This window comes from Leucopleurus acutus (assembly GCF_964270905.1).
Source record: "Leucopleurus acutus genome assembly, chromosome: 12".
Taxonomy (NCBI): domain Eukaryota; kingdom Metazoa; phylum Chordata; class Mammalia; order Artiodactyla; family Delphinidae; genus Leucopleurus; species Leucopleurus acutus.
Genome location: NC_139154.1, coordinates 51251255 through 51271765, shown reverse-complemented (window position 1 = coordinate 51271765; position 20511 = coordinate 51251255). Strand labels below are relative to the sequence as shown.

General features: G+C 39.8%; 1 protein-coding gene across 2 annotated transcripts in view; it reads right to left on the bottom strand.

The window, feature by feature from the left end:
- LCLAT1 (lysocardiolipin acyltransferase 1) overlaps nucleotides 1–19344 on the bottom strand; it is a 203761-nt gene extending 184417 nt beyond the window's left edge. For both annotated transcript variants that reach the window (XM_082852076.1, XM_082852077.1), the window contains exon 1: nucleotides 19197–19344. The gene's annotated coding sequence lies outside the window, so the exon portion shown is untranslated. The remainder of the gene's footprint in view (nucleotides 1–19196) is intronic.
- Nucleotides 19345–20511: the final 1167 nt, after the last annotated feature.

Genomic DNA, 20511 nt, shown 5'->3' with positions numbered 1-20511 from the left:
GGTTTTCTCAGGGTATATGCCCAATAGTGGGATTGCTGAGTCATATGGTAGTTCTATTTGTAGTTTTTTAAGGAACCTCCATACTGTTCTCCATAGTGGCTGTACCAATTCACATTCCCACCAGCAGTGCAAGAGTGTTCCCTTTTCTCCACACCCTCTCCAACATTTTTTGTTTCTAGATTTTCTGATGATGGCCATTCTGACTGGTGTGAGATGATATCTCATTGTAGTTCTGATTTGCATTTCTCTAATGATTAATGATGTTGAGCATTCTTTCATGTGTTTGTTGGCAATCTGTATATCTTCTTTGGAGAAATGTCTATTTAGGTCTTCTGCCCAAACTTAAATTTTTAATATTTAAGGTAGAGATATGTATAAATATCTCTATATCCTACTGGTTCTCTTTCTCTGGAGAAAGCTGACTCATACACACACACACACACACACACACACACACACACACACACACACACATCCTGCCCTTGTTCAGGACTGTCTCAGAAATAAACATATGTATACATATATATAACAAATTAGCAATCAGAAATATCTATTCCAGGAAAACTATTTTCCAAGAGAAAACATCTGCTCTCCATTGACTGGTGAGGCCACAGATATACTGTACACAAATATCAACTATATTCAGAGACAACAAATCATTACACTATTTCTTAAACTCCAGAGAGGATGGAGAGAAAGGCATAATTATGGTTTGTTTAATGCAAAAAGTTTTAGGCAACACACTGATCCACAGCTAATTTTTCCTTACCTCTGTGACTTAAAAGTCTCAATGCATTAGCTAAACATGGCACAAAAGATTCCGTTACAATATGGGGGGCAAGGTTGGGGGGAGGGAGCAATGCTGGCAAGACTCAAAGAAGCAAAGAAGCAAAATTATTCTAACAGGGCTCTTGGATATTTTTCCCAAAAATGTTTAGGAAAACTGAAAATAACTTAAATGACTAGGAAAGGTAACCACCTCCTGTCTCTCTGCAATGTATTTCTAAGACCTGGTCCATCAAAAATATTTTGCATATCTGCCACTAAAATAACTATAAGAAAGACAAGTAATAAGACAGTTTACCAAATGCAAGATTAGTGTGCATTCTGACTCTGGGGGCATTTCCATTTTTCTAAGAAAATGAGTTTCCATTTTTCTGAGCAACTTCTGATGCAGCCATTGGTCCATGGTTCTTTCCTCCTCAGAAAAGGCCTCAGAAAAACCAAGTTACTGATATTTATAAACATTTATTACAAACCAAGAAAGAAATTAAAAAGCATTTTTAATTTTAAAAGGCTCGATCTGGGGAAAGTTTGTTTTCCTGCAAGCCAATATTAAAAAGTGAAGCCTTAGAAGTAGATGCAATTGTCAACTGCAACAGTTCAGGGAGTAAAACCCTGTATTCAATAAGCTCTGAAGGTCCTGTGTCCTTTTCTCCCCTTTTCCATAAATGCTTTCTGTATATTCCTGACCACGTAAGGACCAAATTATTACCGTACAAAAATTTCTTCTGTTCTCAATTTTGAGACAACTTCCCATAAACTGGCAAAAACATTTTAAATAAGCCTATTTAAAGTTGAGCAATTTTAACTCCGTTTAGAAAAATTTTAAAGATTTAAAAGAAAAATAAGGGCACTTAAAAAAAACCCTACAGCTAACATCATACTCAATGGTGAAAGAATGAAAGTTGTCCCCCTAAAATAAACTACAGATTTAATGCAATCTCTTCTGAAATTCCAACAGCCTGTTTTGCAGAAATGGCAAAGCTGTTCCTCAAATTCATATGGAATTTCAAGGAGTCCCAAGTAGCCAAACAGTAATAAAAAAGAACAAAGTTGGAAGACTCACACTTCCCAACTTCAAAACTTACCACAAAGCTTATAATAATCAAAACAGTGTGGTACTGGCATAAGAAAAGACATGCAGATCAATGGAATAAAAGTGAGAGTCCAGAAATATACCCATACAGAAATATACCCATACATCTATGGCCAACTGATTTTTGACAAGGGTGCCAAGACCATTCAATGGGGAAAGAATAGTCTGAAACAAATGGTACTAGAACAGCTGGATATCCACATGCAAAAGAATGAACTGACCTCTGTATTATACCACAGACAAAAATTAACTCAAAAAGGATCAATGACCTAAATGTAAGAGCTGAAACTATAAAACTCTTCGAAGAAAATATATGGGTAAATCTTCACAACCTTAGATTTGGCAATGGATTCTTAGATATGACACTAAAACCACAACAAAAGACAAAAAACAAAATGAGTTGGACTTGATCAAAATTTAAAACTTCTGTACATCAAATAACACTATCAAGAAAGTGAAAAAACAACCCACATAATGGGAGAAAACTTTTGCAAATCAAGGGTCTAGTATCCAGAATATTAAAGAACTCTTACAACTCAACAACAAAAAGACAAACAGCTTTTTTAAGTGAGCAAAGGACTTAAACAGACATTTCTCCAAAGATATACAAACAGTCAATAAGCACGTGAAAAAATGCTCAATGTCATTATCATTAGGGAAACACAAATCAACACCACAATGAGATACCACTACATACCCAACAAGAATGGCTATAATTTAAAAAATGGAAAATAACAAGTATTGGTGAAGATGCAGAAAATCTGGAAGCCTCATACACTGCTGATGAGAATGTAATATGGTGCAGCTGCTCTGGGAAAACAGGTTGGCAATTCCTCAAAAAGTTAAACATAGATTTACTTTATTATCCAGCATTTTCACTCCTAGGTATATACCTAGAAGAACCGGAGCTAGGTACGCAAATACTTGTTCACTAATTTTTATAACAGCACTATTTACCATAGGCAAAAGGTAGAAACTACCTAAATGCCCTTCAATGGATGAATGGGTAAACAAACTGTAGCATTATATATACATACAAGGGAATATTACTCAGCCTTAAAAAGGAATGAAGAAAAAAAAAGGGGGGGGTGGCTTCCCTGGTGGCGCAGTGGTTAAGGATCTGCCTGCCAATGCAGGGGACACAGGTTCAAGCTCTGGTCTGGGGAGATCCCACATACTGCAGAGCAACTAAGCCCGTGAGCCACAACTACTGAGCCTGCGCGTCTAGAGCCCATGCTCCACAGCAAGAGAAGCCAGGACAATGAGAAGCCGCACAGAGCGATGAAGAGTAGCCCCCGCTTGCCGCAACTAGAGAAAGCCCTCACACATAAACGAAGACCCAACACAGCCAAAAATAAATAAATAAAATTTTTAACAAAAGGAATGAAGTACTGATACGTGCTACAACATGGATGAACCTTGATAACAGTATGCTAAGTAAAAGAAGCAAGACACAAAAGGTCACATATTTATATATATATATTTATATACATATTTATATAAAATATCCAGAAAAGGTAACTCATAGAGACAGACGCTGACTGGTGGTTGCCAGGGACTGGGGAGAAAAAGGTGGTAACAGGGTTTCCTTTTGGGGTGATGAAGTGTTTTGGAACTAGACAGAGGAAGCAGTGGCACAACAATGTGAATGTACTAAATGCCACTGATTTGTTCACTTTAAAATGGTTAATTTTATGATTTGTGAATTTCCATCTCAATTTTTTTTAAATTAATAGAAACCAAATGTCATAGCCTAACTTTTTTTTCCAAGTATCCATAGTGGAGATTATTTACAAAATCAGTTGTCTGTTAAGCCACAATGGCAACCTCAATTAATTTACAGGGCATATTTTCTGATTATAACACAACAAAACCAATAATTAATAATGAATTCAAAACAAAGAATCCTAATACTATAAATTTCTAAACTCTTAAATAATGCTGCAGTAATTTTTTAAAAATTAAAGGATAAACAAGACTTGTAGTTCTCAAATTTGGTGTGCACTCAGATTACCTGGGGAGCTTGTTTAAAATACAGAAGCTTAAGCCCTACACCCAGAGATTCTCATTTAATAGATCAAGAGTGGAGTTAGAGCATCTATACTTTTAATAAGCCCTCCACCAAAGTTTAAAAACAGTAACAGAATATTAAGGAAAAAATTTAAAGATGTTGCATATCAAAAGCTATGGAATTCATACAAAGCTGTACTCATATACATTGTCTAAAATAATAATACTTAAGAGAACATAAACTAAGCAGTCAATTTAACATTTTAAAATAAAAGTGTTATTAAAGAAAACAGGAAAACAGAAATATGAATGAAAATAAAACTACATGATTACGAAACTAAAAAAGCAGAACTTTAAAATGAGTGTGGTTAGAGTCCTGAAAATTCTAACGAAACAAAAAATTCTCAAAGAGACACAGAACTGGGAAAAGAGATTAATCATCTTCTTAAAAAAAAGACATAAAAACATAAAACAAGGAAAATAAATTTTTCAGAAAACTCTGGAAAAATAAATTTTCTAATAACTCTAAATCTACACATGGTTAGTTCATCAAAAATATAAGAAATTACTTGTCAATGAAAAAAGTCATAAGTTCAATTATGGCATTAAGTATAATCTGCTACTTGGTTGAAAAAAAATTAGAACTTGTAAAGTAAGGAAAAAAATTTTAACAAAATGCTACTATGAACTTGAAATTCTTTCCATTGCAGAAAAAAAAAAATGTATCAAACATTCTGGTATCAAACATACTGGTTAATAAGTACCCAGTAACTATCACACAGCTTCACTAGTAAGAAAAACAGACTTTATTCTCTGCAATCCAAAGCAAAACTGAAAAGAACTTCATGATATAAATGATTACAAATTATTCTACTTTTCAGGTCTAAAAAAAAAATAGTCAAAATACATCACCATCAACTTTACAAATACCATTGAGGTTACATTTTCTTTTCTATTTTAAAGTCACTTTGTAGCCTATTTAACTTTAACCTCTGTTACTCAATCATGGGAACAAATAAATGATAGTCATTAACAAAGAGAAGCCAAGAGCCAAGTGTTATTACCAATAATTAATATAAGGATAAATAAAATGAAAATGTTCTTAGTTTAATCAAGGGGAGAGAGCTAATGCTCTCCTCTCCTGAGGTGACATATTTCCCCCCTATGGCTGCTATAACAAATTACTTGGTGGCTTAGAACACCATAATAAATGTACTCTTTCACAGTTCTAGAGGCAAAAAGCCTGAAAACAGTATTAGTAGCCCAATACTGAAATCAAGGTGTCAAGCCACACTCCCTTCAGAGGCTTTAGGGGAGAATCCATTCTTTGCCTCCTCCAGCTTCTGATGGTGCCAGAATTCCTTGACTTGTGGCCACATCACTCTAATCTCTGCCTCCATGGTGGGTCACCTTGCCTCCTCCTCTTCTCTGTGTGTACCACCTCCTTCTGCCTCCCTCTTAAAAGGGTATATTTAATTGCATTTAGAATACAACCAGATAATCCAGGGTTAACTGCCCCAGCTCAAGACCTCCAATTTAATCACATCTGCAAAGACCCTTTTGGCCATATAAGGTTACCAGAGATCAGGACTTGGATCTCTTTTGGAAAGCTATTTTCAGCCTACCACAGTGTGTCTCCTTAAAAACATACACCAAACCCTTTGGTCAGGAATTAGGTAATCTTAGTCTCCAGATTTCACAATGCAAAGTCACAGGCCTTCTGACTCTCATAACGATAAACACATACCTCTGAAATTAACTCAGGAATCTAGCACCAGGTGTAAAGGAGACTATCACAGGGGACATCCATTTGTCTCTCAAAAATATAAAAGAAACATTAAATCTCTATTTTACTGTAAAGATGAATGAAATTCTACTCAAAGTTTGTAGTCTCTCCTGAACTATCTACATGCATGTTATCTCACATGCATACCCAATATATCGAGTTTTTTCTCCCTTCTACATTGGTAAAGAGGCGTCTTTTTGTTGGCAGGATTTTCTTATTTCCCCAACAAACATTATAGAATTGGGTAATAATAAACTAAGTTTTTAAATGAATTTGAAATGGACTACTTTCCAAAAGCAGCAAAAATTATTTTTATTGTCTGAGTTTTTCCAACACATAATTTTAAGGCCCACCAGCCCTTGAACTCCTTCAGAATCAAGCAGTTTTCATTCCATAAAATCAAAATTCAAGATGAATTAAACAGTTATATGTAAAATATGAAAGCATTAAAAATTAGAATATAGCAATAGAAAAAATGAGCAAAGAAAACAGTCACATACGAAACACTAAAAAACAAAGAAATCAAATTAAAGCAATGTGATGTCATGCTTCCAACTACTACCCTTCCATATTTGACAAGGATAATATTGGGTTGGCCAAAAAGTTCGTTCGGGTTTTTCTGTAACATCTTACGGAAAAACCCAAACGAAGTTTTTGGCCACCCCAATACCTAGCGAAAGTGAGGGTATGAGGACACAGGGACTCTTAAACATACTATTACTGAGAATATAAACTGATAGAGACCTTTTAAAAAGCAATTCAGCATAGCCGACAAGATTTAAAAGGCAAATAGATCTGTACCCAATAATTCTTCTTCTAATCATCTATCCTACAAAAATACTCATCAAAGTGAGGGAAAAAACTTATGCATAAAAATGCCCACTGGCCAAAGCAATCTTGAGAAAGAAAAACGGAACTGGAGGAATCAGGTGCCCTGACTTCAGACTATACTACAAAACTACAGTAATCAAAACGGTATGGTACTGGCACAAAAACAGAAATATAGATCAACAGAACAGAATAGAAAGCCCAGAAATAAACCAAAAAAATTACAGTCAATTGATCTACAACAAAGGAAGCAAGACTATACAATGGGGAAGAGACAGTCTCTTCAATAAGTGATGCTCAGAAAACTGGATAGCTACATGTAAAAGAATGAAATTACAACATTTTCTCACACCACATACAAAAATAAACTCAAAACGGATTAAAAAACTAAACGTTAAGACTGCAAACCATAAAACACCTAGAAGAAAACAGGCAGAACACTCTCTGACCTAAATCATAGCAACATTTTTTTGGATCTGTCTCCTCAAGCAAAGGAAACAAAAGCAAAAATAAACAAAAGGGACCTAATTAAACTTAAAAGCTTTTGCACACAAAAAAACACCAACAAAACAAAAAGACAACCTACTGAATGGGAGAAAATATTTGCAAGTGATATGACTGATAAGGGGTTAATATCCAAATATATTCATAAAACTCAATATCAAAAAACAAACAACCCAATTAAAAAATGGGCAGAAGACCTAAACAGACATTTTTCCAAAGAAGACATACAGATGACCAACAAGCACCTGAAAAGGTACTCAACATGGTTAATCATCAGAGAAATGCAAGTCAAAACCACAATGAGATATCACGTCACACCTGTCAGAATGACTATCATCAAAAAGAACACAAATAACAAATGTTGGCAAGGATGTGGAGAAAAGGGAAACATAGTACACTGCTAGTGGGAATGCAAACTGGTGCAGCCACTACAGAAAACAGTATGGAGGTTCCTCAAAAAACGAAAAGTAGAAATACAATACAATCCAGCAATTTCATTCCTGGGTATTTACCTGAGGAAAAAAAAAAAAAACCACTAATTTGAATAGATATATGCACCCCTATGTTTACTGCAGTATTATACACAATAGCTAAGATATAGAAGCAATCTAAGTGTCCATCAACAGATGAATGGATAAGGGAGATGTGGTATGTATTTTTCATAGATATATATAGATAGATAGATAGATATAAAATGGAGTATTGCTCAGCCCTAAAAAAGAATGAAATTTTGCCATTTGCAACAACATGGATGGACCTGGAGGGTATTATGCTTAGTGAAATAAGTCAGAGAAAGATAAATACTGTATGTTATCACTTACATGTGGAATCTAAAAAGTGAAATGAATGAATATAACAAAACAGAAACAAACTTACAGATGTAGAGAACACACTACTGATTACCAGTGGGGAGAGGGAAGGGAGGTGGGGCAAGATAGGGGTAGGGGATTAAGAGATATAAACTATTGTGTATAAAATAAATAAGCTACAAGGATATATTGTACAGCCCAGGGAATAGAGCCAATATTTTATAATAACTTCCTAACTTCCTTCCTTCCTCCCTCCCTCCCTCCCGCCTCCCTCCTTCCCTCCCTCCCTTCCTTTCTTTCTTCATTTATTTTTGGCCACGCTGCATGGCATGTAGGATCTTAGTTCCCTGACCAGGTATTGAACCCATGCCCCCTGCAGTGGAAGCACAGAGTCTTAACCACTGAACCACCAGGGAAGTCCCTATAGCAACTTTAAATGGCATATAATCTATAAAAGTATTGAATCACTATGTTGTATATCTGAAACTAATACTGTAAACCAATGATATTTCAATTAAATAAATAAATAAATAAAAATTCACATGCTCACTGAAATTCTACTTGTATGTGAAAATTAGAAATAGTATAAACGCCCATCAATATAGAAATAGCTAAATGATGGTATATGTCTACAATGGAATTCAATGTAGCCGGTGAAAAATGAAATACAACAATATAAGCTGTCATTTAGAAAGCTAGCCATGATGCATTAAGTGAAAAAAGCACTTAAAATATAGTAAGTAGGGCTTCCCTGGTGGCGCAGTGGTTGAGAGTCCGCCTGCTGATGCAGGGGACATGGGTTCGTGCCCCGGTCTGGAAAGATCCCATATGCCATGGAGCGGCTAGGCCCGTGAGCCGTGGCCGCTGAACCTGCCCGTCTGGAGCCTGTGCTCCGCAACGGGAGAGGCCACGACAGTGAGAGGCCCGCATACCGCAAAAAAAAAAAAAAAAAAAAAAATATAGTAAGTAAATTATTCTGTTTTTACTTAAAGGGAAAAAACAAAATAACAAACATATATAATTGTAATATGTTTACATATTAATAGAAGCTATATTTTCCAAAAAATCTTATGACATGGGAAAATCCTTACAAAATTAACTGAAAAGAGTACAACTACAAAATTGTATATGCAACTATATAAACAAAAGCAGTGCAATATTAATAAACAAGGGTGACTAATTACCTGAGTAACGTGATTTTGAACCGTTCTTTATACATTTTTTATTTTCCAAAATGCATGTTATTTACAAAATCACAATAAAAATTAAAGTTTTGTTTTGTTTTGTTTTTTTTAATTCATTGATGTAATGTTCCTTTATTTATTTATTTGGCTGCACCAGATCTTAGTTGCGGCACTCAGGATCTTCATTGCGGCATGCGGGCTCTTAGTTGAGGCACGCAGGATCTAGTTCCCTGACCAGAGATTGAACCCAGGTCCCCTGCATTGGGAGCGTGGAGTCTTAACCACTGGACCACCAGGAAAGTCCCTTGTTTTGTTTTTAAATGGGAGCCCAGATGACCAAAAAACTGTTATGCTTTAGCGAGTCAGGAATGATTCAAACCCTACAGAATACAGGAGACTGAGTATAAAATGACATGGTGAGTTCAGGTACAAAAGAAGACCTTTAAAAATACATATTTACCAAAACTTGCCCAATATAAAGAATGCTATCTCCTTCAGACTGGTTACTTGAAATACTGTATTTATTCTGATGTTGCATTACTAAAAGTAATGTTAACCAACATGATCACCCAACCTTATCACCTAGGTAGGTCCTAAAATAGTTTTGGGGTCATTTCAAACAACTCTAGTTTCAAAGAACAGAGACCTAGCACAAATTCAGTTAGTTAAAACATGCTGCAGCTTTTGAAGACATGTTTTGAGACAGGGAATAGACCCTGGCCTTCAGAAAAGGTTCCCTCCACATAAACTACTCACTGCCATCAACACCACCTTTCCATACATGTCCAACAACCTCCTCCATTCCTTTCACTCGTGAGCTTCCTCACTACAAGCGTCCTCTCCCCAGATGTGACAATTATCAAAATCCTACCATCTTGGTAAGACCAAGCTCCAAATACATCTGCTCCATGAAGCTGCTGCTTTTTTGAACTCCAAAAGCATTTCAATATCTATACTGCTCATTGATCAGCATGTGCTATTTTTATACTGACAGTCTTTTAATATATTCTGACTTCCCAGTTATAGTTTATAAGGAACTGGAAGGTATGTCTTCCATCTCCAGTGCAGTTCACTGGAGATACACATTGAGTGGTGGCCCATCCAAGAAACACAATAGGTGTTTGTTTGCTTTGCTTCTATGTAAAGTTTGGGACAGTATTATTGTTAGTTTGGGCTTGACGGACTGCGGTGAGCCTTGAATGCCTGCCTAAGAAGTGTGGGTTTTATCCTGCAATAATCTAGAGCTGAAAGTTCTTAAGCTCAAAAATTATGTCATAGAAGTGTATTCTAGCAAAAGTACTCCTTAGTCCACAGTTGCCAGATTTGGGGGAGACAGTAACATTTCAAGCAAGGAAGGAAGTCGGCTGAGCATAAAGGGTTAAAAGTCAGAAAGCACTGGGTTCTCTAACACCTCCAGCTCTTGGCAAGTTATACGACTTCTTAAAAGCTTCCTTTTCTTTATCTATAAAACCAGGATGAGAAAACCAGAACCTACCTAGCTGCAGTAAGTATTACAGAAAATCACAATGACAGTAAGTGCTACAGTGGGATTCAAGCACATCACAGTTCAAGCTGTTAAAAGGATAATTCAAACAAACAAAAAGGTAACACTGTGTCTCCCACACAAATATAAAATGAACGCCTGTCTATGATTTTATGTAACTCATTAATTAATTATGGAATAAATAAGATGTTTCATCTGGTTCAAAAGTGGATCCAAAGAACACAAACATACAGGCATCAGGAATGGTGAAATGGATTTGCTTAATAGATCCAAAACCTGCTTCCCCCACAAAAGAGGAAAAGAAATCAACAGTACCTCCAACCAACAAAATTCATTTGCATGTCTAAGGACAAGAGCAATTTGCACTGCTGTGAGTTATTCACAACTTACAACATTATAAAATAAATCAAAAAATAATAAAAGCTGTAGATCCCATAGATTAGATCTCCAGGAAATGTGCTTTAGACCACCTAGTTTCCAATGAAAACACCCCGTAATCCCTTTTGTACATTTCAAGACTTTCACAAATTTTCCTTACATAGTTCTTAACCACCATGCACATTGCCTTTTTCTTCTTTTAGAAAAAAATCCACAGCTTCAAGATCTCTGACAACCATTAGAAAAACTGAGTTAGTCCCCTCCATAAAACTAATCTTTCACTACAATAAATTGTTTTCTTCACATACTAAACCAGAAATTTAGAACTATTATGCATTTATATATAAATGCAGAAATAAATTAATTCATTGGATTGTCAAGCTTCTTAAGAGATCTAAAACTAACGAGGGTTTGGTTTTACTGAACAATGACAAGGAGAATTACTCTCTGAAGGAAAAAAGACATAGTTAAATTGTCACTTCCAAGTAACTGACCCAAAATTAACTTAAGTGTCTAACTGGCCAATATATGCATCTTAATTTCCACCCTATGTTTTCTTCCATAAGAAAAATCAATCCCAGTCCAACTACCACTCCAGTAAAATCAAGTAGATGTACTGCTCCTACTGCTCCAGCTAAGTGCAACTAAAAACCCTGGACATCATATATGAAACAAACAAAAGACTCTGAAGGTGGGACTTCCCCGGCGGTCCAGGGGCTAAGGTTCCGCACTCCCAATGTACGGGGCCCGGGTTCGATTCCTGGTCAGGGAACTAGATCCCACATGCATGCCGCAACCACGAGTTCACATGCCGCAACTAAAGATCCCACATGCCACAACTGAAAAACCTGCCTGCCGCAACGAAGATCAAAGATCCCGCGTGCCACAACTAAGACCCGAGCAGCCAAATAAATAATTAAAAAAAAAAAAAGACTCTGAGCATGGAGAGAAGGCACACTAGCTAGGGAGGCACCTTGGGACCCGTCGAACAACATGGTAGTGAGTTCTCTGGGTTTTCCTTTTGCCTCATATATATCACGTGGACACAAAGCTGAAGCAGGCAGTAATCCAGAAATACCAATGGGGGCTGACAAAAAAGTTCCTGCTCTTCCAGAAAACCAAGAAAAGAGCAGCAGAGCAAAACAGAAGACTTGCAGACAATAACCACTGGCACTCCAGCCAAAAACCACAGGAAAAACTGTGGCTCATCCCCACCCACAACAAGGTAAGCCAAGTAGGGAGCCGGAACTTTCCCTCTCACCAGGCTGTACTGTTGTGCCTCAACATTACAGGTTACCCCCTTACTCCCTCCCCTTACCCCCCACCCTCACTCCTGCAGGGATGATATCAAAGGCAGAACTTTCTTCCCTTGCCAGGTAGGTGTAAGACTCCCCCTTGCCCTGCCTCAGTGTCTATGAAGACCACCTGGAGAGCCTGGACTTCTACTGCCATGACAGTAAGGAGGCTCCCCTTCTCATCTCCACCAGGATGGTATGAGACAAGGCCTAGTAGAGAGTCAGGACTTTCTCTGCCCTCCAGGGGTAAGAAGGCCATCCCCTCCCAGTGGTGTCAGTACAGGCCATGTGGAGAACAGCAAGAAGGCATAGTAGTATCAGTGAAGGCCTAGAGAGGAGCTGAAACTTCCACCCCTGCCCAGCAGCAGTGAGGAGCCCTGCTTCGTGTGTCAATGGACCAATTCCTCGAAAGCACACAACTCACCCAAGATGAAATAGATAATCTGAACAGCCCTGTGACTATTAAGGAAATTAAACTCGTAATTTAAAACCTCATGAAAAAGAAATCTCCTGGCTAAGATTGTTTGATGAGAGAATTCTACCAAATGTTTAAAGAAAAATTAACACAATCTCTTCTGGTAAACACAAGAATAAGGAGCACTTCCCAATTTACTTTATGAAGCTAGTACTTCCCTGATGCAAAACCCAGGAGGGCTTCCCTGGTGGCGCAGTGGTTGAGAGTCTGCCTGCCGATGCAGGGGACACGGGTTCGTGCCCCGGTCTGGGAAGACCCCACATGCCGCGGAGCAGCTGGGCCCGTGAGCCATGGCCGCTGAGCCTGCGCGTCCGGAGCCTGTGCTCCGCAACGGGAGAGGCCGCAACAGTGAGAGGCCCGCGTACCACCAAAAAAAAAAAAAACCAGGAAAAGACAGTACAAAAGAAAAAAACTATAGACCAATACATGAATGTAGGCACAAAAATTCTTAGTTGAATATTCAAGAATCAATGTAACCCACAATATTAACAAACTGATAAAATACATATTCACAGGATCATACCAATCTATACAGAAAAAATTATCTGATAAAAAACAATCCTGTTTATGAGTAAAACTCTCAGAAAAAAAAAAAAGGGAATACAGGGGAACTTCCTCAATTAGATAACAAGCAACTATAAAAAAACATACAGCAAACATCATTACACCTAATGCTAAAAGAAAAAATGAACAATGCATTGCCCCTATTATTGAGAACAACAATGTCCACTCTCACCACTCTTATACAACACAGTACTGAAAATTCTAGTCAATGCAAGAAGGCAAGAAAAGGAAATAAAAGCCATACAGAAAGAAGAAATAAACCTGTCCCTATTTGCAAATGACATGATGGTTTCCATAGACAATCCCAAGAAATCTATCCAAAAACCTCCTAGACCCTCCTAATACGTGAGTTCAGTAAGGGTGCAGATACAAGATAAATACACCAAAGAAAAAAAGCAACTGCAAACTGCATGTCAATGGAAAAGACAACCTACGGAATAGAAGAAAACTTCTGCAAATCATATATATGATAAGGGGCTTATAAGAAGAATATATACAGAACTTCTATAACTTAGTAAAAAGGCAAATAACCCATTAAAAAATGGACAATGGATCTGAATAGACATTTCTCCAAAGAAAATATACTAATGCCTGATAACCACATGAAAAGATGCTTGACATCATCTGCCATCAGGGAAATGCAAATCAAAACCACAATATCAACTCACACTCAGGAGAATGTTTTATTATAACTTCTCTAGAATGGCTATAATCAAAGAGATAATAACAAGTGTTGGGGGAAGATGGAGAAATATGGGAACCCCCATATGCTGCGATGAGATTGTAAAATGGTACAGCCTGGAAAAGTCTGATGGTTCCTCAAAAAATTATACCGTATAACCCAGAAATTCAACTCCTAGTTATATACCAAAAAAAAAAAAAAAAATTACAACATACATCTGCACAAAAAACTTGTACATGAATGTCCATCAACTGATGAGTAGATAAATAAAATGTGGCATATCCACACAATGGAGTATTATTCGGCCATAAAAAGGAATTAAGTACTGTTACATGCTGCAACAGGGATGAACACTTAAAACATTATGCTAAGTGAAAGAAGCCAGTCACAAAAGACCACATATTATATGATTCTACTTAAAGGAAATGTCCAGAACAGGCAGAAAGTAGATTAGTACTTGCCTAAGTCAAAGGTGGGAGGATGAGGGGACATGAGGTGTCACTGTTAATGGATACAGGGTTTCTTTTTGAGGTGATAAAAATGTTCTAAAATTAATTGTGGTAATGGTTGTACAACTCAATGAAGATAGTATTAAAAATCACTGACTACCAGATCCACAGCTGACTTCTTTCTTGAAACTTACAAGCTGATTCTAAAATTCATAAAGACTTACAAGGGATCCAGAATAGACAACCCAATTTTGAAAAAGAAGAACAAAGTAGGAGGACTCATACTTCCTGTTTTCAAAACTTACCACAGGGCTTCCCTGGTGGCACAGTGGTTAAGAATCCGCCTGCCATGCCAATGCAGGGGACATGGGTTCGATCCCTGGCCTGGGAAGATCCCACATGCCGTGGAGCAACTAAGCCCGTGTGCCACAACTACTGAGCCTGCGCTCTGGAGCCTGTGACTCTCCATTGACTAATAACATTGAACACCTTTCTATACAAGAAATGGCCATACAGAGATCCTCTTTTAGAAAGTGCCTATTCAAAACTTTTGTGCATTTTTAAATTAAATTGTCTTTTTCTTATTAATTTTACACAATACACATACATTCTGGATGTGAGTCCTTGGTCAGAGAGATGAATTGAGAATTTCTTCTTCCAGTCTGTATTTTGCCCTTCATTCTCTTCATGGTGTCTTTAGGTGGAGAGAAATTCTCAATTTTAACGAAGTCAAATTTATCAATCATTGTTACAATCATTGCTTTAAGTCTTTTTTAAGAAATCTGTGCCTACTCTACTCAGTAGTTCTTTGATTTGTGCTTATGGTTTGAATGGTTCTGACCTTGCTCTGAATTCATGAATTCCTGCATCTTTGTAAGGTTTACAATTTCACCTTGCAGTCGATTTGAAATGCATTCATGTTATGTTGTTGGTGATAGACAACTTTAGTGTTATGAACGTCTGAGAGGAAATCAGTTTTACAACTAGAGGATTCATCTGTGACTACTTCCATATTATAATGACTTCTGTACAAATACATCAAAAGCATACTGTGAAAAAAGTGAGGAAAACCCTCTAACACCTGTTATTCTAACATTTTACCCCAAACATACCTTAGATGATTCTTCCCACTCCCTTTGAGGGGCTTTCCTCCAATGGGCCACTTTATACTAGACCCTACTGACTTTGATGATATAATTAAGTGTTCTGTAGTCTCAGAAATCAAAAGCCTAGAGGCTTCTGTTAAGCCAGGTTCTATTACACCTTATTTGACCCAACAACCTCAGAGGGTTTACAATTCTCCAGAAAACCAGTAACAAAGAACTCCTTGCTCCATCCTCTTTCCTAAATTAATTAACAGAATCTCCTTTCTCCAACCACAGTTACCAAAAAACCAAAACGAACAAATGTAACGAACAGCTTAGTCTTCTCTTTACTAGCTCAGCAGGTGCTCCCCTCCCCCATCCAGTTATTCTTCACACCCAGCCAATCTTCCATTCTGCCTTCCAAATGTGTGGTGGCCTCTGAACTTTGCTGTCACAGTTAATGCCCTGCTTCACTCCCTCACCATCTCTGGTCTGGAGTACGGGAACTGCCCTTGACTGGTCTCTTCTTTACATTTTGTCTTTGACCCTGTCACCACCAAAGTCCCCTCTCCAGAGCATAAAGTTGATCATGTTACTCATCTGATTAAGATCCTTCTATAGGTCCCACTGCCCACAGGATAAAGTCACTCTCTTAGTTGAGAATTCACAATCTGGCCCTAACCTTTCCTGGCTTCTTTCTTAGCAACTCCTGCAAAATTTTGGCCTGACAACTGGGCACCCATGCCCTCTTTCTCATCCTAATTTTGCACTGCTTCCTCCTTTGGCTAGAAGTCCCTTCTCCCTTTATCCTGCAATCAGCTCCTTCCCTTCTTGCACAGGACGACCCCAGCAGAAGCAACTGTGCCCTAGTATGTGTTCCTGCAGCTCTCTGTACCCACCACAACTATACTTGAGTCCTTATCACCTGTATTAGTGAATCACTTATTTGTTTTTCTCACTCAGGATTAGGAATTAATCTTTACATCCCAAGGACTTGGCAGGGCAATTCCATGAAGGTTCAATGAAAGAATGAATGTCCCAGCCACTTTTATTCATGTCACCTTCTTTCTATAAATAGACACTAGAAAAATTAGTACAAATATGTCAAAGCAGTGAACCTAACACAAGTTGTCTTTTAAAAGTCACCCAGCAAAGTATTCTTTTAAAGAGTTTAATAAAAAACTAAAACCTTCCTCAATCATAGATGTGTGCTTCCTGTTAGAAATTAGTAACGACTCTTTGCTTTAAAATACTTTTAGGGGCTTCCCTGGTGGAACAGTGGTTAAGAATCCACCTGCCAATGCAGGGGACACGGGAAGATCCCACATGCCGCGGAGCAACTAAGCCCGTGAGCCACAACTACTGAGCCTGCACTCTAGAGCCCACATGCCACAACTACTGAAGCCCGTGCGCCTAGAGCCCGTGCCCCACAACGAGAAGCCACCACAATGAGAAGCCCGCACACCGCAACGAAGAGTAGCCCCAGCTCACCGCAACTAGAGAAAGCCCGCGTGCAGCAACAGACCCAACGCAGTCAAAAATAAATTAAATAAATTAATTTTTAAAAATACTTTTAAAAATAACGGGCATCGGGCTTCCCTGGCGGCGCAGTGATTGAGAGTCTGCCTGCCGATGCAGGGGACACGGGTTCATGCCCCGGTCCAGGAAGATCCCACATGCCGCGGAGCGGCTGGGCCCGTGAGCCATGGCCGCTGAGCCTGCGCGTCCGAGGCCTGTGCTCTGCAGCGGGAGAGGCCACAACAGTGAGAGGCCGCAAAAAAACAAACAAAAATAAAAAAAATAATAATAATGGGCATCAAAGGTGGGATGAATATACCACTTAACCAAAGTAACTGGAGTCATCACCATGTAAATCACTACTGGATGCCAAGGGAATGAATCACAGTTATTATTTATACAACTAAAAGACCACAAACAAAATTACTTCATTGGAAGTCTGTTCATATACATCACCTTTACACATAACACATCTGCATGATACAGGAAGATGGTATGCATGGTGGTTAAGAACACAGTCTGGCATCATAATGCTAGTCTTGCAATTTGGGGAAAATAACTTAAAACTTCAATGTGCCTCAGCTTCCTCGTGTAAAACAAAGATGATACACAATGTTGCTGGGTGAGTGAGCCCTTAAAGGCTCTTGGAACAGTGCCTGAGGAGCAAATGCATAGTAATAAACGTCAACTGTCAACACAGTGCTTTTAACTTTTTTAAGCCCTTTTTACATACACTTTTTTTTTCACAACAGCACAGTGAGATTGCTTGGAGAATCACTTTGTCCATTTCCGAGACAAAGTACTGATAGAGAGGTCATGATTTCCCTAAGATATTTTAAGTGGCAGAGTAAGAACCAGAAACTACACCTAACCCCAGCCCCAGACTAAACTGACTGAATCTCCACAGATGCAGTGTGGAAGAAAGATTCTTTTGGGTTTTCCCCATTGTTTACCCTTGGTTATCAGCAACAGCCAGACTAAGCACCTGGTGGGAAGAAACGGACCACCATTTGCTCAAATTAATAGGTAAGAGAAGCCTCATTTTCACAGTGCCTGATGCATAGCAGGCAGTCCAAAGACAACTACTGATAACAAACAAGCAGTGCCACTGTGCTTTCTCAATAACAGAACAAGGCACTCCACAAAATTAAGACTGCTACCAAAAACGAAAGTCACTTAATTTACCTATCTGTCACATCAAAGTACAATGTAGCAATAGGAACTTAAAAAAAAAAATTTAATGCATTTTTTTCTTTTACTCTCAAAAACGTAACAGTTTTGCAAAAAGGGCTCTTTCATCAAGACAGTTTTTTGAAAACTAACCCAACTAGTTATACTTCATGACAGGTCTTTGCTCAAATAAGGGACCTACATGAATGGACAAAATTGCATTACTGTTAACACCTTCACCTATACTTATCTTCATTACATTCCTGGGCTTCAGCTGAAAGTCAATCCTCAGTCTTAACATGCAGCCAAGTGCACATGGAATAGAGTTAATGAACTTCGAAGGCAGAGGCAATGCTCCCGGGGAACCCACCGGAACCAAGGAAATACCAGGAAGCAAAACGTCTCTCCCAACAGCTAAGGGCCCGAACTTTTTATTTCTTCTCTTCAAATGGACAACTAGGAGCTCAGATTCACCTTGACGATCAGACTTGACATCAGCCCCTGGCTAGGGCCTACCTCTCCTTTTGTGGCACTGCCACTCTGGCACCTACAGGCAGGCGCCCGGAGCATACACAAATAAGCCAGATCCAGCCCTTTCCCTCCACAGCTCATGTCCAAGCCTCGCACGTGGCGGCCACTTGGGACCTTTGGCACATCTGATTTAACAGCGGCAGAGCCTGGGGTGTGTTCGCAGCGGTGCAGCTCCCGGACCCTCCCCAATCTGGAGCAGGAAGGTCTTGGCGCTCTTCTGTAAACACCTATCAGATACCTGGCCCTCCTCCTCCCGCGGCCACGTCGACCCGGCCCGAGCCGCCCCGCGGCCCCCGACGCCTCCGCTAGCCTCCGGGAGTCGCTTCCCCGCGCCTCCTCTCACCTGAGCCGACGGCGCCGCCACCCGCGTGGTGACCCCAATTCCCCGTCAAGTAACCGTTACAGGGGGCCGCAGCCCAGGGAGGCCCGCGGCTCGGGTGGAAGAGCCCATGGGGCTGCTCCCCCTCCGCCGACCCAGGATTCCCCGGCCGCCGCCGCCATTTTCCCCGTGCCGTAAACCCCACCTGACGGTTCCAGCTTCTCACCTGTGACTAGCAGACGACCACGCGCGACACCGTGGGGAGCGCGTGGGCGAACTGGAGAATCCCTGGGGGTCACAACCTCCGTGCAGAACCCGCCGCTAATTCATCCCGAAGCGCGAGGCTTCGGGCCAGTCGCCCTTGTAATGCGTCCCGGCAGGCTCCATCCTGATTGGCTGCGAGCGCCTTGAGGCAGCGGCGTCCCCGGCTGCGTGAGAAGCCCAGGTCCCCGGAGCCCCGCCCCTGCTTCCCCCGCCTGGGGCTCCCCGGGCGCGCGACACTGAGGGCTCCCTTAAAGTGACCACGCTCATTTCCGGCCCGCCTCCAGGAGAGGAGGGACCCACAGAGCGAGGGGGTGTAGGGGCGAGTAGCAATAAGAAATAGGGAATGCCGGAGGGCATTGTCCCAGGGAACCTAATGGTCCCTCTAACCCCTGGAGTTTCAAAGTGACAATAGAAATCTGGGGAGTTTAATTTACAAACTGTGGACTGACAAGAAAGGCACAACCTAAAAATTAAGAATTATGTTTTACTGGACGAACATACTGAGGACTTAAACCTAAAAGGCAGCCTCTCAGATCGCTCTGAGGGACTGTGCTGAAGAGGTAAGGAAGGAGCCAGGATATTTAGGAGCTTTTGCAACAAAAACCAGGTAGTCGGAACTTTAAAAGGTTACTGTTCATTAAAAACCAGACATCTCAAGTTAATGAAGTTAGCACTTTTCTACCTATGGAAAGACGCCAGAGTCTGGGCTCATCAAAATCATTCCTTTGAAATGCACCTTAACTGTCTAGGGCCAGTATCCTGGTTTTTTTCCATCCTGAACTCCCTCAGGGTGCACGGTGCGGGGGAGGGGCGGCAACTGTGTTGGCTGATGGCTTGATGGCCACAACATCCTTTGTTTATTGAAATGGCTGGTGATATTCTTTGTCCACAAAGCCTAACCTACAGGGGCAAATCAGTAGTAGAACCCGTTCTAGAGCTTAGGTTCCTGACGCGCAGCACCAAGCTCTCCCTAGCATGCAGCTTCTCCAGTCCTAGGGAAACTTTCCCTCCTCTGAGCATCCGCAGTACTTTCATGATAACCCTCATAAAAGGCGTTCAGCACTTTCTACTGTGGGACATCTGTCCCCTAACCTACTAAACTCTAAAGCTCCATAATGGTGGGTACTGTGATTAAACCTTTTTTCATTTCCTACACCATGCCTTCCTCCTGCGAGTCTTCAACAAAGATTCACTGAATTAAAATCCTAAAAAGAATAAACATAGCCACCCATCGCACACTTAGCCACTATACATATGTTTATGTGTTTTGTTCATTT